Genomic DNA, 27834 nt, shown 5'->3' with positions numbered 1-27834 from the left:
TAGGTTGCCGTACTCATATTTTAAATCTAAACATAGTTGTTGGGAAATACAGAAGACGAATGAATGACGCAGAAAAAGGTATGACTTACTTCTGTTCCTCGCGATTTAAAACAATTTATTAATTTCTGTTCACTAAAAGTCAAATACAATTTTTCTTGCCGTACATTCAGTACAATTTTCAAAATAATTTCAAAATATTATTCATTCAACTTTCGGTTTCGACCTTTTAGCAAATATGATTTAGGTAGGGCGTAATTAAAGAAACAGTTTAATAGTTCGATAGTTCTCATGATGATAACAAATTTTTTCATACGTTTTTCATACTTTTTATGATTGATAGACTGTTTGATTGACTACTTTTTTATTTAACATCTAATGCAAATATTTTAACTTTACATCTACGTCATGGTCTGATATAGAACAAAGAGTTGTCATTTCCGTATCAAGGTAGAATAAACCTAATCGAGATTAACATTTCTGAAAAATAATATTGATAATATTTATTTAGATTTAAGGGAGAAAAATGCTATTGTGTAAAACTTGCTATTTATTGACTTAAAACAAATCATTCAATTTTCTTTTTGAAAATGCATAAAAAACATTTACACAAAGAAAATTGAAATCGTGCATATGAGTTCTTAATTTGAAAAGTTACATAGAAAATATTAATATAATTTCAAATATATCACTTAAGTATATAATTTAAGTGATTTTTTTCTCTACCTTGACATGTAGTTCCGAAAGTGAAACTAACTGATAAAGACTTTATACACGTATTTTTGCTCGCTCTTTCGTGTAATTGTTTGAATTAAGTGAAACAATTAATATGTAAAAATCCATCAATAGTACATGCAGTAACAATTAATCAATAAATGAGTAAACGTTTGTTCGTCTGTCTCAAGCCCAGAATGCAATAAATAGTACACGTGCATATCAATGTTTGTGGACCCCCCCCCCCCCTTTAAAAAAACTTGATTGGATTTAACTCATCAAAGTTAAAACGGGTTATCAAAAATGCCATTTGTCTTTACGCTGCACTTGGGGATAATTTTTCGTGCCTCGGCCAACTTTCACATTTTGAAGTGTTATCTCAAACTATATAGGACGTCACGGACACCCTGCAGAAATTTTCAGCAGTCGCCTCATGAAATTTGATAGATGTGTATAACTCAAACATTTAATTTTTTATGTTACCTATAACCTTCTGTATCATATATTTCGCCCTTGATAATCAACATCTTTTTGATAAAAACAACGAATATTCTTAAATTAAAGCTTAATTATGTAATAAAGAAACATAGATTGTATGTAATTGGAAAACAAATCTATTTTCCTATTAAAATTAAGATTAATCACTGTACCTTAAAATAGCTTTTCAATTTAGCAGAAAACGACTTGCTTATGAAAAATAACATGATGCATATGAAGTATTTAAGTCCGCTAAATAAAAAATTAGCTATTTTAGGGAATATATTATTTTTTAGAATTTTCGTGGATTGCTTGAATTTTACAGGTTCGTGGGGACGTAATTTCACGTATTTTCTTCTACTTACAAAAATAAATAAAAATAGATTCGACCTCGTTACGAGTAACGAGTAGGTCTTCCGTCCGATTTTTAGCTCAACTGAGCTGAAAGCTCAAGTGAGCTATTCTGATCACATTTTGTCCGTCGTCCGTATGTCTGTCCGTCCGTCCGTCCGTGTTCTTTATTTGTTATAGTGAATGTTGCTTGTTGTGCAACAGTTCGCGTATGAAGGGAAATTTTTGAAACATGCAAAATATATTGGTGCCGATTTTGTGAAGTAAATTGAGGCTAAATATTTCAATGCGTTGACAGTTTTCACACATGACGTTGGTGTTAGCTTGTTCTGATTTTCGTTTCGCTTTCATTATTTATGCTTTGTAACCTGGGAACTATCGTCTGTTTTTCGTGATTTTTACGTATCAAATCAAACAGCATCGTCAGTTACCCACGGGTGATCGCGTCTTTTACTTATAAGATAAGTAAAAGACGCGATCACCCGTGGGTATCCGACGATGATCAAACAGAGACTTCGGTAAATCAAACAGTTAACTGTTTACCTGCGCAAATGAAGCAAAATCTGATGTATCAAAAAAGTACTGAAATACAATTCATTCTATCGGTAATTCGGCATTATCTTTTGCGTAATGGTAGATTAATGCAATAGGTATTGTTGGGATGCTCGGCATTTTCTCGAGTTTATTCAGTTTAAATAGAGTTTGATATCGCTGACGGAAATATGTAGGTATATATACATTCATTTCGAAAAAATAAATTGTGTTCTTTATTTGTTATAGTGAATGTTTACAATTTCTATTTACTAACCATATTTGAGTGTTAAGCTTCGAATTATAAGCAAGATACAGAGATTTGCTCACAATTCTATGTTTGTACACAGATCTTAAAAACTAAAGATTAAAAAAGTAAAAAAATTGTCGATATTTATTAAGAAAATTTTCAAAGTCTGTTCTTCCAGGAACCAACTTTAACAACTTATTGTATTCTAAACTTAACCTTTTTTCGTCATTATTACTCCTACTGTACATGTGATCCTTGACTGTGTTTGTGTACATTTGTATAAACTGATTTTGAACCTCAAATACCAGTGAACTGGTCTTGAGTGAATAAAAGAATTGAAAATCGTAGGCCATTCTTTTTTTTTCATTTTAAATGCTGAATAGGAAATACCAAGTTAAAAATCTTAAGCTGAATGTAATAAACTCGTGTGAACAAAATATGACTCAAACCTAGGCGAACTGTGAGCTCTGTATCTTGCTTATAAATCTACCATTGACGCTGAAATTTTTGCTGAACATTAGAAATTCTATATGAATTAGAGTATGTTAAATACTTGTACAAACAAAATAAAAGAATGATATTCTGTATATACTTACTCTCTGGGGCCCCCTATTTATACGATAAATAATGTGAAATCTACATCAATTTTGATAGTTTTTCAGACACGAGTAAATAAAAACGACATCATTAAAACAGTTTCCATAGTTTTGACACATTTCTGTTGCGGGGATAAAGTAATTATCGCTATTCCTAAGAAAATATCACAGCGGAAAATTATCCTGGTTAGTAGGCGAAGTAAATAACAGTCATTTAATTATAATGGAGAAGACAAATACAGTTTTTGAATGTTTTAAATTTGAGGAACTGAGCACATTGAGGTACAATTTTCTTTTTCACATCTATACATATATTTTTTTAAATAAAAACACTAACTATTATATTTTTATTTTTGAAATACAATAACTAGTAAGTAGTTGATGAACAAAATGTACCTACAAGCTCTCATATATTTTGATCGCTTTACAAAGTAGGGGGGGGGGGGGTAGAACGAAAATATAGGGAATTGGAAGTTAACAACTTAACAGTGTGCCCCTACCAAATGTTTAGTTTTATATCTTGCGTAGGATTTTCTTATTCTGGTAAAAAATAGTATTTCATGAAGGTACAATGTGAAAGATTACGTGTAAGTAAAAATAAGAGTAAAATTTAAATACTTTACAATATTTATTTTTTGTTATTCTAATGAGGGACCATATGGCACAATATCTTTTGAACGCTCATTTTTGCATAGGTGAGCGATGTGGCCCCATGGGCCTCTTGTTTTTTGTTTATTTTAAATGATACCACGAAATATCAAACCGATTTCAAAATTATCCCCCCTCCCAAATTTTAAGATAATGAATAAAATTTCCTAACTACGTCAAACATGGGCCTGGCGGTGACTTTTTCACACCAATAATGTAGTGAGCAACAACTTAGATTATATAATGCATAACAAAATATTTATCGTTTTCATGTTATTCGTAATAGACTTTACGAGTCACTTGGACCCTAATTAAAGGGGCCAGCCCCTTTTTCTTGTTTTTTTTAATATAACTTTTGATTCTCTACTACTTTTGTTCTATATGTCTTAACAAAATATCAACTGATACAAAGATACTGATCAAAACAGCTCTGCACAAAATTGGTCGTAAAAAATTACAAAATCGACCGTCAATCCGGACCGGAAGTGACGACGACAAATAATTCAAAAAGATATAAAATTCAGAAAATGTCCCATCATCTGTGAAAAAACTTGTCGAGATCGGTTGAGTAGTTTTTGAGAAATCGCGTGCACAAAATTTGGAGAAAAAAAATAAACAGTACAAAAACGGAAGACCTTAATTAAATAAAACTTTATTACCCCAAATTTATTGATTCGTGAAGGATGTTATTTTGTGGATGAGAGGTCTCACGAATTCCACAAAAATTGACCCACGACGAAAACTAATGATACCACAGTAAACAGAAACCTCAGGCGGATTTTAACTCGAGTTTTGCTGTTAACGAGCCCAATATTCAACTAGTAAGCTACATGTATGATGATATTCGATCCAATCAACCGATACACTAATATATGCTGGAGTTAATTTAAGATTAGTACTGATTAACCATGGGCACGTTAATTTAAATGAAGGACCAGGCTCCATATCATAGAATATTATTTAGAAAAGTTTGATATTGATGAAGTACTGAATATCCTTTTGTTTTCATATTTTTTACATAAGCTTCTTAAAATTTGTAGATTAACATTTTTTAAGTAATAACTCACATGAAATTGTCATAAAATATGGAAATGTTAAATGCCAATTACGGATATAAATACAAAATATCTAATTTCATATCTATTTTTCTGAAGAACTAGAGGTTATGATTTTTCAAATTAATATTGATGAAAGCTCATATACTTAGATTCCAGATCCAGCAACACCGTTCATCAATGTAAGTCAAAATTACCCCCCCCCCCCCCAAAAAAAAAAACAACAACAAAACAAACTTCAAAACACCCCCAAAAACAACAGAAAAAACAAAACAAAACCGAGGGGTGGAGTGGGTGGGTTGGTTTAAGCTTAAAATTTAAGATTAGGGATTACCTAAAATAGATCACAACAGGTTAAAGAAAAAAAATGATAACATTGTTTGAAATTATTATTTAAGGACCTCTAAGAAGAAGTTGCTTCAGAGTCAGTTATACCATAAGAGCAGGTATCGGAAATATACGTGGGTCGATTTTTTCAGAAGTATTAAGACAAAATACTTCTTAAGAAAATGTATAAACCTTATTTGTGAAAGCAGTGTGAAATTTTATGTGAATTTAAGGTTTTTAGTTTTTTAATAAAGTAATATTTGGAGCTTACGAGAGATTTAACAAAGGGATTTTAATGCAAAACAGAACAAAAATAATGTTAAAATTTGGGTGAGGACATATTTGTATTTTACATTGAAGGGCTGGGAACTCACCAACATATAACCTATATGAGGATAAATTTATGCATTTGTCTGAAAATCAATGTATAAAAGCAAGAACGTAAAATATTCAAGTTAGGTTAATAATCAACGCCATTAATCAAAGAGAAACTCTTTAAGGGGAAATCAAGTTTTGTTAGAAAATATGTAATAGAAAAGATGACTCTTTAAAAAAATGGAGGATATGATTTGGGGAAAAGTCACTAAAGAACGGATATCTAAACTAGTATCTTTAATTCTTCCATTCATATCAATAGCCCAAATATAGACCCTTATAAGTGGGATCCAATTTTAGAGAGAATTTATAGATAGATGCAAAAAAAAAAAAAAAAAATGGAAATTCTAAAATATGTCAAATTGCATTTGATCGTTAGATATGTCCTGTTAAAGCATTGTAAGTAATAAAAACAGAAAATAGATTTTGACCAAAATTATGACTAGGCCCCTTTAAAATATTTGATAGAACAAAATTGTTTTAATGTATATATACATAGAAACCTAAAAAGGTACAGTACCGACCAGACCCAACCTAACAGAAAGTAAACCCCAACTAAACCCTGGGTTTACTTTCTGGGTTTACTCTGGGTTTACTTCGGGTTTAATAGAGTGGACCCAGAGTAAACCAAAAGTAAACCAAGAGTGGACACAGAGAGTAAACCCAGTTAGAAGTATATCCCTTAAAACAGACGCTAACTGTGTATTCGGAATATACAAGGGGCAGAAATTGCATGCAGTAGGATGGTTAGATAAAAGACGGGTCTGCTTCACACTTCAGTGCGTACCGTTGACCTCAAAAGCAATTTCCAAGTAAACCCAAAGTTAACCCTGAGTAAACACAAAGTAAACCCCGAGAGGACCCATATTTTCAAAAAGTAAACCCAGAGTAAACCCAAAGTAAACCCAAAAAGAAAACCCGGGGTTTAGTTGGGGTTAACTCTGGTGTTAGGTTGAGTCTGATCGGTACTGTATGCAAGATATGATGGCTTGAATTTGCATTTCCATAGTTGAAATATAATGGTAATGTTGGCATGCAAGAGATGTGCATTAATGGATCGGTCATTTTATTACATTTAATTTGATTGTTTTACAATGTACTAGTCAGCAATTAACTTAGGTCAAATTACGTTGGTGCTAATATGACCATCGTAACATATGGGCGGGCCTCTTGTCTCATATTATGATAGAAAAAATTTCAATGACGAGACAATACTAACTGTGATACAGTGACAACAGTATCATATCACATGATATTGTAGAATTTATCTTAATTAAAACAACCCAGTTTGCATAATATATGAATATAAACTTTAAAGGAATTATGGTTTGTGCAACATGTAAAACATAAAGGTATATGTAGAAATATTTGGAAGGTTTGAGAACTTCTTTACATGTCAAATATACAAATTTAAAAAATAATTGAATGTGAAACCTGTAAATTAATTAATATCTTTTAGCTTTATTTGAAAATAAAGTTGAATCCGAACGAAATATTTTACCGAATCAAAATGACTTTAGATGCTGATATCGTAAATACTCGCTGTGTATATTTTTAAATAAAGAAGATGTATATAGGTTGCTTTACTAATATTATAAATCTAAACATAGTGTTTGGGAAATACAGAAAGGCGAATGACAGAACCCGAAAAAGGTTTGTCTTATGTTCTTTGCAACACATTTAGGAGCAAATCAATTCTGTAAATTGAAAGTTAAAAAACCTGTAAATTGAAAGTTTAAAAATGTTTAACTAATGCGTTAATGTAACAGTCTTTTAAAAATTTTTAATTCTATTTTCGTTTTTTGTTTTATCTAGTATAATTTGGAAGGGGTTTACTAAAAAATTATTAGTTTTGATAGTTAGATGGGTATTATTGTTGAAATTTGTTTTCAATTGTTTTCATTGTTAATAGATTGTTTTTTCATCAACATTTTACCTAAATAGTAGAAAATGCTGGGTTACCTGACTATATACCTACGCCATTGTCTTTTTCAAAACAAAAGGTTGTATTTTTCATTTAGAGATAGAGTATATTAAACTTTGATTAGAACTTCTGAAATTTAACATTTATACAGTTTATAGATTAAGTTTTAAGCGAGAAAAAATGCGTTCGTTTTTGGAAAAGAGAAATTGAAATTGACTTTCATTATTAGTGCATGTGACTACAAAATTGCGATTCTTTTTTTTAACTTCAATTTAAAATTAAATCGTGATACATAAATAAAAAGCATGAACAGCGGAAATTGCAATAGTATATATATATATATATATATATATATATATAAGTCAATTTCGGGAGATAACTAGGAAAATAATCATTAAAAGGTTTAAGATGCCAATATATAAGTACGTTATTGTTGTTTAATTAACTATAGCAGCGAATGAAGGAATCATCGGAGGTTGTCCCGCCATCTTGTGCATATGTGGCCAAAAATGTTAACATTTCTTGAACTGATTGGTTTATGCTAAAAACTGGTCTAAACTGTTGTAAAATTGTTAACAGATAAAAAAGAATACATAGGGCTTTACATGATTGAATGGAAATTGTGCACACAAGTATACATACAGAACAATGGCTTTTTGATTAATTAAGTACTGCGCGGCTGAAGACTTAAGATTAAAAACCTTTAGAAATATAAAAGGTGGTAAATGATTTACACTCTACAACCATTTGTTGAGGTAAGGTTGAATGTTGCATATTTAAGATGTAGCTTTGTTTAAGATGGGGTATTCTGTCCTTAAATGTTTAAAAACTAAGCTGATGTCGGATCGGAACAAATATTGGACAACAAAATTGAAAAAATTCTGTTTTTATATTTACGTTTAACGTTTCTACATTAAGTTCTAAAAATAATGCCTAAAATTTACTGGCGTGTTTCCAGCTGATAAAAAAATGTAAACTAATTTAAAGTCCACGTAAGATGAAATCACATTTGGGACATTGTTAAATTGAATGTTTCATAAGTTATTTAGTAAATATTCCTGTTTATATGTGCTATATTTACGATAATCATGATATGTGACCCCCCGCCCCTGAAAAAAATTTACTCACTGTTGAAATCACCTCATATTATGATTTTTGCATCGACATTCGTCTATCTGAATGAATTTAGTTTAAAACATAATATAAGAATTCATCTATCAGTTTTACAAAAATGAATCGAAACGCATTTTACCAAAAGCTAAGTAACTTTGTGACAAATTTTGTGCAGTTTGTGGAAATGACCTCTGATGTTTTCAATCTATAGATGATTAGTAAACAATCACTTATAAATGTTATAATAGATAATTTAGCACAATGTTTTATACACTGAACGAAAGTTTTCAATTTTTTTTTTACATATACGTGGTAATTGGTTTGTTCGTCACAAGTTCATTAAAGTTTTCGCAATTAATTTCTTATAATAAAGTAATTGGTTAAGTGTTTGTGTTCTTACTCTTAAATACATGGGTAGTAGGAGTAACATGTATTCAGGTAAAAACACGGCTTCTATTGTATAAAAATCTCAATAAGAAATTTTTCAAATTAGCTATAGCAGATAAAAAAAATTTTGCATAATGTAATTTTAATAGAAAAATTTCAAAGATTAATCTACTAGACGTTGATTCTTTTATTCTTAATTGCTTTAGAAATACTTGTTTTGTATGGTTTTTTTGTGTATGCATATTCACATTATATGTATGTTTATGCATGAAATTCATACATCTTGATAACTTGCTGGGTCCGAGATTGCAGAAAATGTGAGCCTGGTTTTTTGATGATTCATAATTTTTAACCGTGCAAATATTACAATCTCTTTTATATGATAAGCTTATATTTGGTCAGATTTTAGCTTTGTACTTAAAATTATCAATTTAACCTAAATTATAAAATTGGTCGTTTGACTCGGATCCTTTTTAATTTCTAAATTATTCGGTTTCACATATACTTTTTAAGTTTCAAATTGCACATACCTGTTGTGTACAATATATATATATATATATATATATATATATATATATATATATATATATATATATATATATATATATATATATATATATATATATATATATATATATACTCGGCCATTAAAGTAAATTTGGATCATTTTTAAAGTAATTATAAAATTAATGTTTTTTTATTGAAACTCTTTATTACGAGGAGATACAAAAAAGATTCTCGAGTAACGTGTCGTCTGACCTTAAACGTATTTATTTGCATATCTTTACTGGGTCGGGTAAGTGTGTTACCAAAATTAATGTGTTAACCTTCACAGACTTATTGAAATGGAAACGTGCAACTAAATCGACATTTCGTATTATAAACATAAATCATGGAAAAGTTGGTGGTGTATTTTCTAGATGGTATGCATGTACTTGTATTTATAAGAATCACGTGTTGTGAATCTACAACCTGCCAATTTTTTTTTTGCTCCATAACTATACATTATAATATTTACAAAGTAACAAATTTTTTGATGTCACGAGATTGTATTGAAATAAGTGAAGTAAAAGTCGTCAGTGTGCTCCTCCCTTACATTACAAAATTTAAGTATACATAGCTGTATCTCCACTGTGAAAGTGAATACAAAAACTCCTATTATCCGATATTAAGGTCTTTAGCTCAAGGTATTTAGCTCTCGTATACCCATGTTATCTTCATATTCATTATCAGGTATTATATTTAAAATTTGAAAATAAACATATCCTACATGCAGCAACTTATTGATGGCATGCAACATTGTTTTTGAAGCTGCGATTGGATGATAAAAGCTTTCAGAAAACTAGTATGTAGAAATCATTTGTACAAATACTAGCACAAATAACAAAATAAACGCAATAAAGAAAATATACTTAGCTTAAAAAAATTATTTAAGTGTCTCAATCTATAGCTTATCTGTATGTGTGCTATCCCCATGATATATTTCTAAAGTAAATTAATTGTTTTATAAACTATGATTTTTTGGAATCTTAAAGATGATCATGCCTAATAAAATGTTTTCTTGTAAATGTTTTTAGATTAGGATAAACAACAACGCCTTAGAAACTTGAAAGAAATGACACAAATAGTGACTCAACTTCTCCTTCAGGTATTTCAATATGGACATACAATTCATAATTAAACTTAAACAATATAGTTTACCATGTATAAACATATTATTATTATTATTAAGCAACAGGCAATCTGCATATCTAAGCCCCCGTCTTTCTTTGTGCTTTGCATATTTGAGTATGTTATAATAACAAACCTCTCTCTTTAAATAAGAGAGAGTGAGAGAAATATTACTAGTTTATTTTTTCTAATGTCATTGATATACTTTTAATTTTTTGCATCGTTTCATAGAAAATTAACATAAATATATTATTAACATCACCATTGTTTACTTAGTAAATGTACAAAGGTGTAAATAGTGCAAGGTACTTACGCGATGAATGTTCATACAAGGTACTATATTAATAGATGCAGGCCATAAACGAGTTCAGACGGGGAGCTACAAATGTAATACTCACAACATCAATAAATACCACACCAATTTATTTAGGTTTCAGTGCTATTCGTTTAAAAATATTTTACTAAACTCAAGCATACACATATTGTTTAGTTATAGAGAGAACAGTTAGAATAAAAGGATTTATCAAATAAAAGATAAATATAAATGCAACAATCAATAAAATACTTTAAGCACCGCACTCTAATGTTTATATTGAAAATGTATCATGATGCATTTACTTTGAATATTTATAAAGAATAAATACTCAGGTTATTCCTACTACACAGTTTTAATATTAAGAAAATTAATTATGAAACACAGGCACCTGAAGTGTATATTTTTCTCTTAATAAAAATATACAGCCTCTACCTATTAATACACATGGTACACATCGCCGCCATCTTGGATTTATTTGAAACCGTCACATCAGCTGAAAGTTTTGCTTGAAACTCATTGGTAAAATCATTTTGCAATCCTCTCCGTCCCCCCATCGTTCCTTTAACGTCTTTCCAATGGTCCTTTGACGGAAGAAGGAGAGGATTGCCAAATTATTTTACCGGAGTTTTAAGCGAAACTTCCAGCTGATAGGTTTGAATAAATCAAAGATGGCGGCGATGTGTACCTTGTGTATCATTAGGTAAATGGTAAACATTTATTTATTTTGAGAAAAATATATAACTTGAAGTGCCTGTGTTTTGAAAACATATCTAAAAAATAATCTACCAATTATCTACCTACATGTATTTTATTTGAATGTTGACCGACTTATTAACTTTAGGCTCTAGTTTTTTCTTAAAATATTCAAAGTGATACCCTGCTTTTAATATATATAATAGTGAAATGAAGATTTTAAATGGTCTATAAATATGTCACTTGTCGAGGTACAAGCGCGTTGCAGAGCTAAAACTTTTCTAATATCGAATCAAGGCTCGTGGTTTTGAAACATCAATAAAATAAATTTTTTAATAACGATGACAACAAAAATACACACTTATTCACATTTCATTATGTTCTAAATGTTTTTTTTTTTATAGCAAATACTATTAACAAAAACAGGAATGCACCTAATTAAAATAGACAACATGTCTCATTCTAAAACAAAAGTGACAAAACCCTTGTAAAACATTTGGTTTGCCAATAGTTATGTAGTAGCCAAACGCTCAGCAGAAAATGAAATTTCAGTCCAGTTGAAAAATTTAATACAGAAAACTAAATACTCTCATAATGTTTGTAAAAAAGATAAGTAAAAAATATAATCATAAACAATAAATTAGAACTTGTATTCCTAGTCTATTATGTTTAATATTTTTCTGATTTATTTTAGTCCATTATTATTTACATGAGACAATGCTACAGCGCAGTTTTGCCACGATGGGTGTACAGGGTACCTTCGTGTCCCAATCCGAGGAATTACAGCCAATGGATAGAGGCGTCAAAGAGACTAAATTGTTACCATAGGTTGGACTCAACTGATGTAACTGAACAGGCGATGGTTTACCATTGTTTGCCAAGTACATTTTTAAATGAAACCGTGGAATTTTGTGGCACAAATGTACCCGTGTCACCAGGTAATACAAATTCTCTCTCTCTCTCTCTCTCTCTCTCTCTCTCTCTCTCTTTTCAGAAGAAAGAAATATATTAATCAGCCAATGAAATTCAAATATATGTCATAATAACTGAATTACTATTTGTTTTTGTCTTTAGGGAATTGCCCTATCTATAATTACCGGCAACAACACGTATCTAACTATCCAACTTACTACAACTGTAGTAAGTTTACCTCGGGATGTCCAACAAAAATGTTTCACTCAAAAAAAGTGTTTATGTGTAAGTCAGAATTTAAATCATGCAGCGAAATGAAATCTAGTTCATGTTTTTGTCTAAAATATGCTATATACATATTGTAAAACCTGACTATAAATATATCTATATGATTTAATCGAAATCATTAAAAATGAATATATTTTGTTACAATATGAAAGCAAAAAAGTCAGATGAAATAATATATAAAATAATATACAAAACATTTTTTTTGGTCAAAATATATTTAGTACATGACATTTATATGATATGTTGGGGCATGTCAACATTTATCAATGAAATTATTGTTTGAATGTTTGGTTTTTTATAGATCCCTATTGCTTAAAGATTAATCGCATATCAAAATGTTTTGAAGCCCAGATTGATTGTCCAGACACTTTGAATTCGTAAGTAAACATTAATCTTTGCAATGATTTAATCAACGATTATGTATACATGTAATTGCAATTGACGTATTGGTCTCTTTGCAGTCCCAATTCGAAAGTCACAACTGAAATCACACCGACACATCAAATGTAAGTATACATCTTAAGCTATCTTTCGAATTATTATCTACGTAGTTCTTAACCTAAAGGAAAATAAGTAAATTGGATGTGTAGGGGCCTGGAACCAAGATTTTACAACATTAGCTCTGGACTAAGTTATAACCTAACACAAAACTTTTTCACTTTTTTTATTGTGTATTCCCTTCACTCATCAATTTGTATTCTTGTAAACTATCTGAGAAAGTTACTCCTGCAGTTGAATTTGCTGTAATGTCTAAATCAAATGAGGAAAAAATAGAGATAATGGGGAAAAATTCAAACGACACATTTTAACTACCATTATATATAATGTAAGTTAAATTTAGAGTAGTTTATTTCGTTGATGTTTGGTAATTGCATGGAGACGGTTCAAACTTCCGAAAACACGAAACGCGAGGTGATTTGAAATACCAAAAATGACTGTAGTTAACACTTTTGAAATAATTAGAACGTGCTAAAAATAAGTGAAATGTTTGTTTTTAGAACTACAATGTCAACGTCAAGCTATGAAGATTCAAAGACCTCTGATTCCGTAAATGTCAGGCAAGTATAGTGATCTAATGGTAAGTTATGTAAATACTAACTATGCTTATTTGTTTTTTGCTGTTTTATTTTATTTCTTCCGTTTAATATACTAACACTTGTGTATTTCTTCATTTTAAACGACGTTATTTGTGTCTTATTTGAAATATGAATTTTTCATATCTACAGTGTAATTAAAACAAGAGATAAAACCACTCTTTGATCCAAGATACGCTATACAAGATCTAACAACATAATCGTACAGGGTCAAATCAGAACGAACCATCAAATAGCGAATGAAACCACTGCGCTCGAAATCTTTGCTGGTAGTTCTGACTTGTGTGTTTTTATCACCAATGTGCCTCTTGTAATTTGTGTTATTGTTTTTTGCATGATTCATGAAATAATATGACGATCGGACTGATGTCATACAAAATTTGGTTAAAAAAACTTTACTTGGCATAATAAAGATAGATAACCGAGCGTAGAAAAAGCTATCAAACTATTTTCAGACTTGTTAAATAAATCTTGAACCTAAATGGCTTATATTTTTATGTTTATTTATATTTAAAAAGTCGCTCTGAGATAACCCCGCACGGAATATTGTTAGATTTTGTATGACGTATCGTAAAGAAACGATTAACAAAGTCTAATTCTAATTGGATAGATATTGATTTAAATATCGGTAAAAATATTTAGGATATAATGTTTGCAAATAAAATTATGACTTTCAATATCAGCTATTTATTTTAATTTTTTATTCTCTAATCATGGTTTTAGATGTTTTATTGTTCCTTTTTAGTTTATTGTTTATTCTGTATAAGGTTTTATTCATATTTATGATTGCACATTATTGCATCACATGAGAAAAATATAAATTGTATACTCTATCATATTACAGTGAGATGAAAGATAATGATAATGAAAGGTAAGTCCAGTATATAATTGAATAAAAATGAACAACAACAGCAAATAAACCGAGAAATCATTAATATTGTTAATTTTTTTCATTTTTAATCGTACAGATACATCTACATCGCTGTTTCTCTGTTTGTCCTGGTTACAGTTGCTTTGATGATTCTGCTTTTTCTTTTACGAAGAAAAATATCATTAATTCTACACAAATGTAAGTAATCTCTAGCTCCATTGTTATGTATACTATGTTCGGGACCGAGCTTCAACTCGTTTTGAGCATGACAAATATAATTGCCATGGACGTCACAAATGTTGAACGCTGTTTAACTGCAATGTCATTAATTCAAACATTCCCTTTATGTCAATAAAGATATTTTAATATATTTAACAGATTTGCAGACAAGATAGGAAATTGAATAATGAAAATAGTTATGTATAAGCATTTAATTATTTTTAACAAATGTAGTCCCATGACTGCAACGTCGTAAGCCTGCACCACTGCAAGTATGAGACTACATCTTAAAAACCGAAAGTGATTCAATGCTTTAGTAAGCATTAAATTTGTCACATTTTATATCAAGCAATAGTACCTTTGATTTCGAATACTGCATAAGGGTTTTCAAAATATCATTTGCTTAAAAGAATAAGGGAGTTTGATTGCTTTGAATGAAAGTGAAATTTAAAAAATTATTTTTAATCTTCTTTGACAAAATATGGGTCTATATTTCAATTGTTCAAAAAGGCTCTGCCATTTCAAACATATCATACAAAATCCATATAAATTTACTCATTTTATATATATATATATATATATATATATATATATATATATATATATATATATATATATATATATATATATATATGCATTGACAGATCTATCCATTTCCAGTCCATCACAATTTATATCCGATGAAGATATTGAATCTATAGGTAAGGATGCAAAGTAATAGGTTCTGAAAAATGTGCCCTGTTCTTATTTTAAAGGAGTTTGGTCACGATTTGAATGAAGTTTTGATTTTTGATATTTGAATTGCATGTAATTTTTTTTGTTCTGTTTTTTGTATGCTTTACCGAAAACAAAACACGTTTAAACATAACTCAAATAAATTTTACAAAAATTAATTAAATCAATTAAAAAAAAAATAAAAATCGTATGTTTGGCAAACCAATTCAAAAGGCGACACCTTAAATTGGTTTCCTTATCAGCATTAAAAGATACATACACCCGTCCCGTGAGGTAAAAGCTGATAAACTTTTACAATTTTTCCTACAAAGATAAATTGTGGATCAATTTGCTTTACTTTAAATTACTTTAAATAAGAGGTGACAATACCCATCTAATAAAGCATGACAACAATTGGGGCTTTTTTAAATGAGGTGTCATTTTTGATATAATAAAATATATGAAACTACTACGCAAAACTGTTTTTTACGTGTTGAAAAAGTGATTATCGCCTTTTGGCTAAGGATTGTAAATCAAAACAACTTTGCGTGCACAAATTGATGCAATTTTACTTTCATTGTTATGGTATATTTGAATCATACATCGTCAATGCTTTAAATGCATGTTACAGCTACATCTTTGTTTAACGGCGAATATTGTCTATTTTAGTGAACCACCTACTAGTATGCTTTACTAGACTTTCCGAATATAACGTATAGCTTTAAAAATGTTTATTCAAACCAATACAGATCACAACTTTGTAACAAAGCACTTAAAAATGCGCTTTGAAAAAATTAAAATGTGTTTAGTTTGAAAGCAAGTAAATGAACTTTGAAAAAAAAATATTTCAAAGAGCATTGATATCGTCATTATTACACGTTCAAAAAATCGCGGTGCTTGGTAGAAAATTTTGATGTTTTAATTAAGAAAATATGTGTTAATGGCAATTTGAATATAAAGAAAAATCCCTCAAAATATTACACTCTGAATGAGTTTTTTTTCATTGTGAAAATATTACATATAATTCAACTTTAAAAAAAAATTAAATAAAATTAATTTATTGATTAATGACAGTGTAACTAAACAAATACAAAGCATTAAATGTTTAGAAGCTATCTTAAAAAAATTCCAGTCCGAATTTCCTCTATCAGTTCTCAAATACCTAACCATTTTTGTTTCAAAATTTGAAAAAAACTAATGGTTGAAAAACTAAATCATTTACTGTATAAAACGTCTTATATTGACCATATTCTGCTAGCAAAAAACTTTTTGTGAGGTCTATGATTAAGTTTTTGATAGATTGTGTCTTTTTGATTTTTAAAAAACATTTTTCAGTATTTATAAATTGCGTGCCATACAATTATCTTAAAGAATAATTGAGATAAATAAACAGAAAATATTCAAAATTATGTTGACAAACAAAAATAATCCTAACTTTCATTATTGTAGAACTGCTATAAATGTTTTAATGAGAAATATAATATGAAAATTTTAGTCGGAATTTTCTCTATTTTGTTTTAGGTCTTTGTTTGTTTGAGTTTAATTTTATTATATAGTTAAAGATCAAACGCTATGTTTGGAATAACAAGTTATATCATCTATTCTTTTTGTGTGTAGAACAAATTCTACTCATGACATTGAACTTTATAAAAATCTAAATTTGACAACTCAAACCCCGAGTTATCAACATCCTTAAAGCTGACATGAATTCATAAATACGCATCACTTCCCTTTTATCTCCAACTACCGCCATATTAGTTGTCGAAATCTATTGTTCTGCTCATCGCTTCACACCCCTATATAAGGCCGAGAGCACTATTCATTCGTCCCCGCATTCAGGAATTTCATACAAACGATCACGTTACCTTGGACGAAAAGACTTGTAAAAACGCGTTTTGAACAAAAATAGCATGACAACCACTGCACGGCAAGATATGTCCAATAAACGAAACAGACTGAAATCCAGGCGCAGATACTTCGAATATAGACCGTTTTCCTGTGTATTACATCGCACATGCGCAAACCACACACTGTGGCAGATCGAGCAATGTCAAATATAGCATGGATTTTAGAAACGGGGCGTTTTTGTAGGAACGGATGGAAACGTTGTTACTTTCTTGGATCATTTAGCAACTGTGTTGGATGAAGTGTCGCTGGGGTTTTCAAAAAGATGCAGGCGTAATGCATTCTGTATGAACGACACACGTATCCGATGTGCATGCGAAGTAAGGCAGCACTGCATGCCAGTGCAAAATAATACGGATACCTTGGACATCCTTTCAAAGAATAAATAAATATTGTATTTCATTGATTGTTGTTTTCTTTATTCTTTATTACTACATTTTACTTCAATGTGTAGTTCATGCATTTAGAAGTCCGTGCAACGTGAATGCCTCGATCGGAAAGCAACCGACCGTAACTTTCTCAACCGGTATATATACCCTAGTGGCAGTAGAGGAGCGATTGAAACTAATATGGATTTTATGAATTCGTGTCAGCTTTAAGGTCAAGATCTAGTAAATGAAAGGTGCCTACAAGTTTATGAAATTCAATACATAAATTCTTTTTATGATGCTTCATAACAATATCTTTGCTTCATAGGATGTACCGGGGCTTAAATTTTTGATAAAAACGATGAAAAATCATGTTTAAAACATTCACTTTCTATGAAATATGAGGAATAAAAGTAACAAATCAATGAGTTGTGTCCATTTTTGACTATTGAAATATATCTAGAATGCCTACAATCTCTCCAAACACGGCATTAAACAAGCTCTTGACCTCCTCTTTAAAATGATGTCAAATTGAATACAGGTACCGGGAATACTTTTCCCGTGATTAAATATAAAATGTCAAAATATTGTTTTATTTTAAACATAATTCCTTTAAAACCGTAAAGTACGGGAAAAGATTCATCAAATCAATTATGACGTCATAATGGTTCTTGCACCAAAAAGACACTCTGGAATCCTTAAGTAGATCTTGACCTTAATAAACTGTTTCGCAATAAATAAAATGATAATAAGCTGACGTTATTCAACAGAACAACTCCTGAGATTTATATTATCAAAATACGACAAACTACATCACTTACTAATTGTCCTTCCTTTCTTTCATTTTTTTATCATATATATATGCAGCAAATTGACCCCTTTAAAAATAAGATATTATATCTAGTACAAGGCATTGAGCTTTGCCATACATCGATAAAGATTTGTATGATGGAGATCAATTCTTTGACATATCTCAAATAGCCTAAATTTCATGTGTTTATGAACAAACTTTATCTAAAAATATACCGGTATATACGTCAGTCAAACTCAATAAGATCTTTAAGAATATCAGTTGAAGAAAAAATAATGCTTAATTTTAATTGATAATGTTTTAATGTGTGTTCCGTGTAACTCATATTTTTATGATAAATTAATTTATTCTGTCTAAATTTAAGAAGGTTTATGTTTAGACACCTTCAGATTTCTTAAATACCAGGGAGAAACTATTGCTTGGCCAGTTCAATTGTCAATGTTACGGTATTTTGTTTACAGCGAATCTCCAGTTTGCTGAGTGTAATATTGTTTCGAAAGGAAAGATGAGGGGTATGGTACATCCTTCTTGTAATCAAATTGAATGATTTGCGGGTGATTAAAATGTATTTTTAATTGTCTTCTTCCAAAATTTGTGGTTTATACATATTTTCAAAGTGCGTTCAGTGTCTTTAGAATTTAAGTATAGTTTGAAAAAATAATATATCGGTAAAATAGAGGTCAATTGAAAACTTACCCCCCCCCCCACACCTACCCATCCCCCCTCCAAAAAAAATATATACCCAAAAACTACAAATAAAAAAACAAAGAACCACACAACTCAAAATTACCTTATCTGATCTCTTTTTATACCATAAATGCTTTTAAAAAAGAAATGCAATGCCCCAAATATTTTTAGCTGGGTTCATTGCGTAAGCTAAACTATAGCTATGTTGCACGATTTATCGGATGTTGACATCGCATATTTGTAAGACATCGTAGTTCAAACTTAAAAGATAACGTAGAATATTTGCAATATCAATATCAATATGCATGCGCATTAACACCCTTATCAACTCAGTTAATTCATTGATAAAAAGTTATATGTACTATAATGCCATTTCATAAAAACGGTTTCCATGCACATCATTGAGCCCAGATATATTTAATTTGAATACTTTGAATAATATCTAATCTTGGGAGTGCATGAACGTATACCAGATCAGTATTTTTGTTGCATGCAAACTTTATTTCTATTTCATATTAAAACTTCTTTTTACTTTTTTTCAAAGAGCAAGATCAAGCTCGACGAGTAACGGAGTCTAGTCCAGAAATTTTGAAGGATAAAGCAAATGGTTTGTATAACAATTGATTGTTTTGTTCATTTTTGTACGTAGTATTTTGTTCGTAGTAACTTGTTTTCAAATAGAATACTAAAAGAAATGGTATCTTGTTTCACATGGATTGCCTTATTATTGTAACAATGAAATCAAGTTATACTTCAAAGAAACGCTTTTAAGGATGCCGATTTGGGGTTTTTTGCGGAAAAACTACAATAGCATAATTCTTTATTTTTTAATCATATGTAATTTAAACAAACTCTAGTTTATTTGCGAAGGTTCATGAAAATCGACCGTCTGGTTCTTTTTAGGGACCATCTCAAAATAGAGGTACATTTACTATAGGAATATGTAGGAAACTGTCATTTTCTGCACATCAAAGCAGTTTTAAAAAAATACTACAATAGCTTTTTTTCTCAAATTGTTATATATGATTATTAATATAATTTCCTACCTTATCTGTAAAAAACACAAAATTCTACTGTCTGGTTTTTAGTGGGGCCATCTCAAAATATTAAAAATGCACCAAATTTTGCTATATATTTGGATCATCACAAATGATGATTGGTATAATGGATTCATTCCAAAAATAAGGAAAATGTCCTCGAGGATAGCATCATTCTGTACATAAAATTTCAACAGTGTACAATTTTTACTTTTTCTTTTATGTTATTTCTTATAACGTACTCCTACAAAGCTTCATTTTATCATAACGTAATAAAAGCGCAATGGCAATGTTCCCCTACCGCACAACGTAAAAATCGTGTTAAAAATAAAAGTTTCCTTTAAAAATCTAAATATTTTTATCTGTATTTTGTTTATTGTGTTGAATTTTATAAATGATATCGAAAAAAATTAATATGAAGTATAAATCAACTGTATTAAATTAGAATGCGCAAAAACATGCGCAATGCAAACTAAACTTAAATGAAGGTATTCTGGTATCAAATAAACTGCAATTCTTGGTTAAAGGACATGTTGCCAATTGTGAAGACCCAGAAGTAGCAGAAGGCGCAGAAGCATTTCCTTTATTAGAAAACATGTATAAAGGGGCTAGAAATTGGCGCTATAATGACCTACTACGGTCGTTGGAAAAGCACATGACAACAAAAGTATTCAATCGGATAAAATATTGCCTTAAAGGTATCAACTAACTCTCTCTCTCTCTCTCTCTCTCTCTCTCTCTCTCTATGTATATATATATATATATATGAATCATCATTGTTCGTTGGGACCATTGTCCATTGCTTTCGTAGGTACATGTAACTGTTGCTCACTAATGTTTATCCCTGCGAACGTAAATACGAGCATTTATCAAATATTTATTATAAATTATTCCGAACTTGCTAGCAACAAAATTACATCCTGAATTATATTTAAAGTTTAGCATTGACTGTCTTTACTTTTTACAGATCGAGAAGAAGAAAATAATTCAAACGATTTAGATGAAATCAAAGAACCGATGGAATTATTAGAATACTTAGATAAAAAATATCTCGTTTACAACAATATCGTGTTTCTACAAGGACTTTTTCTTGAGTGTAAAGTCCCTATTCTATATGATCAATGTGTGGAATATGCTAAAACGAGAGGAGAGGAAATTTGTTTTTTTGAAAAAAAAAATACTGCAAAGTGGTAAGAAAATTTAAAAAAAACGACTACATGAGTATAATGAGTTCTTATTCTTTCATTAATTTTGTTTCCCTCTGTGAAAATGTAAGCATATTAGTATTATTATTAATATTTCTTACTGATTACATGTTGATAACGTTTTCGATTCTATTGGATTCTGAAATTTAGAAAAACTCTTTTTGCATTTATGCATGAATAACCAAAAGTGCTTTATTTTACACGAGTCTAAAGTTCTGCAATTCCGATCTTTTGTATCAATTTGCAAAATTCAAACACGCGAGCTTTAATCTTTTGTTATGATGACATATCTAACCATAAAAATGATATATTAAACGATAAAAATAATAATAGAATTATGATAGCGAAATTTTTTGTTCTGGGAAGTAAGGTTTTACAAGTTTTAATTCGTTGCGTTAATTAGGAACCTTCAGTATCTAAATATTAACGAAATCTCATGTTATTTTCAATCAACGCAGATACTGTCTTAGTAGGAAAAAAATGAATTCAGCGAAAAAGCTTTTTTAATGAAATGTTTTGTACCAAATGTTATGTATGAAAAATCCCTGAAAGACATCAAATTAATGCATCGTCTTTAATAAACGTTTCAGATCATACAAAAGTTAAATACATTGTCAATTGCCCTAAAATGCCTGACTACACAAGAACAGAGCTTGAGAAGTTACGAGTGATGTTAGCAACATTACTTCATGCCCATTACGACGACATCCTTCTGTCTGGAGTAAAAAATGGATGTGTGATTGTTACATTTATGTTACGAAACTGCCTGGTGCCAACACTGAAGACACTTTACACGTCAGAAAAAATAAGTATGACATGTCAGTGGATGTTGAAGCTATCTCTGAAATACAAAGTCATGAAAGTAATGATAAAGGAAGAAGTAATCTACATGTCTGGTATGTTTTTGTACAACACATATACATCCTCAACAAAGCTAAATAACGACATTTCTACTTAAAGTAATTGTTTATTTGATTGGGAAAATAAGTACTATATAATTACATTTATTCGTGGGGACAAATGTTCCCACGAAAGATGTTGCATATTTATTATACCCCCACTCCGAAGGAGAATGGTATATACTGTTTTACCCTTGTGAGTCTGTTTGTCCGTTACCAAAATTTATGTCGGATTTTGCTCAGCAACTATTCATTGCAGGTGCTTGATATTTTTGCACACTCTTTATTTTGGCATACCATATGTTGGGATTTTTTTTGGTACTAATCGGGCGTCAACTTCCTGTTAAATGACAACTGTGTTTACTTGTAGCAGAAATGTTTAAATAAATTTCTTCAACGATTTCTCAGCAACTATTCATTGCAGATTGAAATTTTACACATTCTTTGTGTATGCCATATGTTGGAAAATAAATTTGTATCAATGGAACGTTAAATTCCTATTGAATAACAATTTTTATTAAAGCCTGTCTAAATTTTCAAACAAATTTATGTCAATGATTTCTCAGGAACTAGTCATCGCAGTTGCTTGATATTTCAATACAGTCTTTGTTTAGGCATGCCATACATTGGGATATATTTTTGTATCAATCATTGTCATTTTTCATTTGTACCAATCAGACGTCAATTTTCTGTTAAATAAAAACTTTATTTGTCTACAGCCGAAATTTAAAACAAATATTCGTCAAATATATCTCAGCCACTATTTATTGCAGTTGCTTGAAATTTTAACACGCTATTTATTTAGGCATGGCATACGTCTATTTATGTACCAATCGGTCGGCAACTTTCTGTTATTAATCACATAAGTGCGGAGGTAGTACTTTTGTGCATTGGCTCAGAGATATCTTTTTCGTTATATCACGCAAGCCATAGTTGCCTTTATCAAAGACGTACATATAATAGGGCTGTTTGGTCTTGCCCGTTTAGGACCGTATTAATCTTCTGGAAACAAGAGCTCTGTTTAAAGATAAAACAGATGTTTTCATATTTCAAAGCTAAAATATATAGATATTATTGTTTTATAGACAAATTAGAGCTAAAACTTTAGAAAGATATAATGGTGAATTCGTTGACCACCCAGCCTCCTTAAAATGTTAAAAAAACTTTCATCATATGCAAAGGTACATAGTAAACAGCAATTTTGTCTGTAGTAATGGCATTAAGAACGGCTCTTGGTCTTTTAGCATGGTCCAATCGTGTTAAACAACATCCAAATTTCTTTAGCTAATGTAAATGTAGTTCAAACCGCTATGATAAATGAAAAGGATTGCTTATTTCTTCAACATTTTTTTTACTAGACCTTTTGCTGCCTGTGGACAGATTAACTGCTGAAGCAAAGCTTAGTGGAGATATTCTACATTCCAGTTTGAATTCCGACCAACAATCACTCAAGGTTATTAATATGCTTATAATATTTGCGTTCTCGGTGTTATTTTGTTAAATTAAGAAGAGAAAGGTATTTTGTTTTCTTTGTTTCAAATAAACTTCAGTCATTTTATTTTAAACATTGATAAATCAAAACAAAAAAAAAGGAATGCATAACATGCTTTAAATTTTTCAGATGTCTAAAAAGAAAAGTGGTTTTGGAAGGTGCATCCCGGAAGCATTAGAATATAAAGAACCTTTTTCGACAGAAAATGAACCAAGAAAAGGTACTTTAAAATACAAATGTATCATTAAAATGTTTGAAGCTAAGAAATTAATCATGCTGTTTATGTACTGTCACCAAAACCTAAAAACTCAAGTAGACTAATACATGTTTATGACAATTCAGAAGTGAATTATTAAATCATGCTTCATCACTAAAGCGCAAGAAAATACTATGAAATTAAACTAATTTTTTGGGAAAAAATCAGGTTTTTAAAACGAATGATATGAATACAGATATTCAATATAAATTTTCTTTTTTAAGTGATTGTTTTCGTAAATAAAAAACAAATGGAGAAACTTCATGTAAAATTTCGAAAGATGATGTTCTGTAAGTAACTTAAAATAAAAAGATGTTTTTAGTAATTCGTACTACATACGTAATTTCGTACTACATTGTAGCGTGCAGTTCACTCGCAACGTTATCGTGCAAAATTAGTGTTGTGCAAAATGTCTACATCTATAAATACTAAAAAATCGTTGTGTCGGCACGATTATTTTGAACATGCTCTGAATAATTACCGCGTCTAGCGATTTACTGCGTCGAAGGAATATAGACTGCAACTATCTCTACGACAAACCCCGACAAAGTGCGAATATTCCTAACTTATAATAGGACTTTTACCGACCACATTCTCTCGGCGCCCATTTATAAAAATAACACATACTAATTAGTGTTTATAGCCTATGTCGGTTTTTATTGTAATGATTAAAGCATTCATTCATAACATGTCCTTTCAATAAATGAATATCAATAGAATGGGTGGATCCCATTTATTAAAGTGAATTAGAATACGATATAACTTGATGTATGTTTGTTTAAATGTAAGCAATGCACTCTGTGATTTAAATATCGATCGCGATAAATGAATTCTTTATTCAAAGTAAAATTTTGTATTTTAAAGAAAAAAACTTTGTTGCAGATATGTCGATATGCAAGACACATCCATCACATTTACAAAAATTTAGGACCTTTCTTGAGACAACTGGAAGTTGCATTACTGACGATACATTGCAAGATGTAAAGACTATTTTACGTGGTATGTTTAAAATGCGTTGAATATTCCCTTATAAAAGTAAATTTGAAAATTTAGCATTACTTCATTGTGATTGTTTTTATATATGAAATTAATTGACAACTTTCTTTATACGAATTTAAAGGCTTCATGGATCAAGATTTTGTCGGGGTGGACACAACAACAATGCTGAATCAATTGTCAAATACGTTCAAACTCCAATATAACATGAATTTTCTGGAGTGGATTTTTGACAAATGTGGAGAATGCGATATTGTAAAAAAGTGTAAAGCATTTTCAGAGGAAAATCAGTTAAAACTGGAATGTTTTGATACAAACTACACACCACGTAAGTAGTGTTCTAAAATTTTTTACTTTATTATTTTTCTCATTAACCCTATTTTAATTAACTTTTAATCTATTCATCTTTAAGGTGGTGATAGCCAACATTTGAAGTTCCAGTTTATGGTGTTTGAACTAGATTCATACAGCGCTGAGGTTCAAGATTTGAGATACTGGCTTGCGAAAACAATAGAAGTGCATCCTGGTCAAATTCTTATGACAGCTTTAGAAAGTGGACCAATTGTTGTAACATTTTTGATGAGAGTAAAACATGCAAAAGCGCTTCTTCGATACCTGCAAACTGATGATGGACTAATTGCTGCGTCCCGAAAAAGGGTCGAAAAAATTATCCATAATGGGAAGACAATTGCAATTGGTAAAAAATGTGCATGTTTTGAAACTTCAAAGATAAATAGTTTTATTTAAAGAAGTTTCTGTGTTAAAACTTGGGTTAAAATGGTTTGATGTCTATTCATTATTACTTGTTATATCCAAATTGTTTTTTATTTCATTTCTAGGCAAAGCCATAAATGGATCAACCTTTATTAATATTCGTTTGCGTTTAGGACGTAATTGTTATGAACGAATTGAAGATCGTGTAAGAAATGTAGCAACGAGAGTTCTTGGAAGGACAGCGACATCGGTGGATGGAAAAGAGATTTACATGAGAACTTTTCCATCAGTTCCTACAAAAACTGGTAGATTAAATTATGTTTTAAAATGAATAACACAATACCAATTGCCATACAATGTACATAAAATGAACATAATTTTGATAAAATAAAATACAGAATCGTAATATTTTTCCATTAAGTTGTTATTTATAATGTTTGGAAAAATATACTATTTACATTAACTGAGTTTGTTATTTTGTAGACGACAGAGATGAATCAAGCAGTCATGAATCATTTATTGAGAAAAACCACTCCTCTTTGCTAGAAAATCTTGAACCTTCGAGTGTTACCAAAGCAGATATTGCATCATTGTTTAACGAAGATGAAATGATGAAGATGTTGAACATTGAAGGGAGAAGAAACAGAGCAGAACGTTTCTTAGAAATGTGTAAGGGATTACAGAGAGAAGAATTAGATGAAGTATGCTCATATTTGCAAAAGCATTTTTGTTTACCAAAAGAAATAAGTACCAATGAAGAATTGGGTAAGTTACTTTAAACACCCGTGCTCTAATTCCTAATAAAAGCTATATACAATAACTAACTGTACGGAAAATATTATAGGTCCTGTAAGAAACTGGATCCATGATCATAAGGATAACCTTCTTGATGAAATTGATTCGGATTTTATTGAAACTGCAATCAATTACATGGAAGATGTTCCAGAAGAAGTAAAAAAGATGTGGTCGGACAGAAGCAAAGAGAGAAAGAAAAGGGCTATGGTATTTTTAGACTTTGCCCTTCAAAAGGATGAATATGTGAAAGTGTTACAGAAAACGATTGAGGAGAATGGAATTCAGTTTCAGGAATAACATACTGATTACATTCACTACTGAATTCAATGTCCACTAATATTCCCAAATATTGACAGACATTGTCTGACATCCACTGTATATTCACTGTACCCTACTGTAAATCTACTGTACATCCACTGTACAGAGCTACTGTACCACACTGTATCCCACTGTACCCCTCTGTACAGAGCCAATGATTTAAGACGTCTTAGTTTATGATATTCCTGAAATAGCTTTGGTTTTTATTCCCTAAGTTCGAGTGAGCATGGACCTCAATTTCTCTTAGATTTGTCTTAGGAACTTTCCCAAGAAGAATCGTTGGACATTTTCGTAAACATGTGTGCAAATCCTTTACCAAAGAGGGATGCTTCGAACATTTTTTTATCTACAATCTTTTGTAAAATTTACACAATATGATTATGCTTATTCGTACTATCACATACTGTAGCAATGGAGTTCTCCAATTTTTTTTTACACATCTCTATGCATTCCTATTTTGAACCTTAAACCCCCTTATGGTCCAGTGTGGCCAAGAGCGTCACTATTTGCAATACATTTTATGTTTATCATTTATATGTAAATCTTTATTTTAATCTTAAAATTGTAGCAGTGCAGTTTTTGACAAGAAGATGTTTATTGATTTTCCTATATATTTGATGTTGAACATTTAACCCATGCTACAGCCAAATTACTGATACATATGCATTGTACAAAAATTTCATTAAAAAATTGTTACAATGGAGATGTTGTGATCAATATGTATATTTTATCTTTTGCTATAGAATGAATTGTAATACTAGGACATTGCTATGCTTGTTATATCTATGTTTTTTTAGAGTTGTATGTTATAATCTTAAATTTGAAATG

General features: G+C 30.2%; 1 pseudogene; it reads left to right on the top strand.

The window, feature by feature from the left end:
* Positions 1 to 27709, top strand: LOC128178798 (uncharacterized; annotated as a pseudogene).
* Positions 27710 to 27834: the final 125 nt, after the last annotated feature.

This window comes from Crassostrea angulata, chromosome 3 (assembly GCF_025612915.1).
Source record: "Crassostrea angulata isolate pt1a10 chromosome 3, ASM2561291v2, whole genome shotgun sequence".
NCBI lineage: Eukaryota > Metazoa > Mollusca > Bivalvia > Ostreida > Ostreidae > Magallana > Magallana angulata.
Note: the sequence above shows the minus strand (reverse complement) of the source record. Positions and strands in the feature narration are given on the sequence as shown.